The following is a 700-nucleotide window of genomic DNA, read 5'->3' as shown; positions in this document are numbered from 1 at the left end:
TAAAAAATAATTTTTTTTTTTTTGAAAAATAGATAAAGTTAACATTAGTTAACACAAAAAATTTAAAATGGATTAAAGAGAAGATTTTTAAAAGTTATAAGGGAGAAAAATGTACATTTTATAAATAAAAGAGAAGAGAGTGTCATTTTAACATCTCGTAAAAGAGGAAAGTAGAATTTTCTCAAAATATTATTATATCTTTACAAAATACAAATAGAGACCTAATGCAGTGCATCAAGGTCAATATAATTTATCATTAAAATCATAATAAATTAAACCGCATTTAATGCATTAATGCAAAGATAATAATGTATTCAATGCAATTTAGTATTCTTCTTTTCAAATTATTTATTTATTTTATTTTGGAATTTATTAAAAGTTGCTGTATTTAAAAAAAAAATACGTCTAAATACATCAACTTTTCAATAAATAAAAAATGCTAAAGAGATCATTAATTTAAGAAGGAAGGAATATGTAATATTATGTGTTAAGTATTAAATTTGATATAAATTGTTTTTAAATTTATTTTAATATGTTATAGGAATAAACCTAATTTGAGATTCACATTCTATCAGAATTTTACAAAACAATTCATTGAGTATATGTATAATCACATAAAAAGAAAACATGTTAAATAAGTTTAACCATGTTTATAAAAAAAATTTAGAAACATATTTCAAACATAAATACAAAAAAATAA

The sequence above is a fragment of the Arachis ipaensis genome, chromosome B01 (assembly GCF_000816755.2).
Source record: "Arachis ipaensis cultivar K30076 chromosome B01, Araip1.1, whole genome shotgun sequence".
In the NCBI taxonomy this organism is placed as follows: domain Eukaryota; kingdom Viridiplantae; phylum Streptophyta; class Magnoliopsida; order Fabales; family Fabaceae; genus Arachis; species Arachis ipaensis.
The sequence above is the reverse complement of the archived record's forward strand: the minus strand, read 5'-3'. Positions refer to the sequence as shown.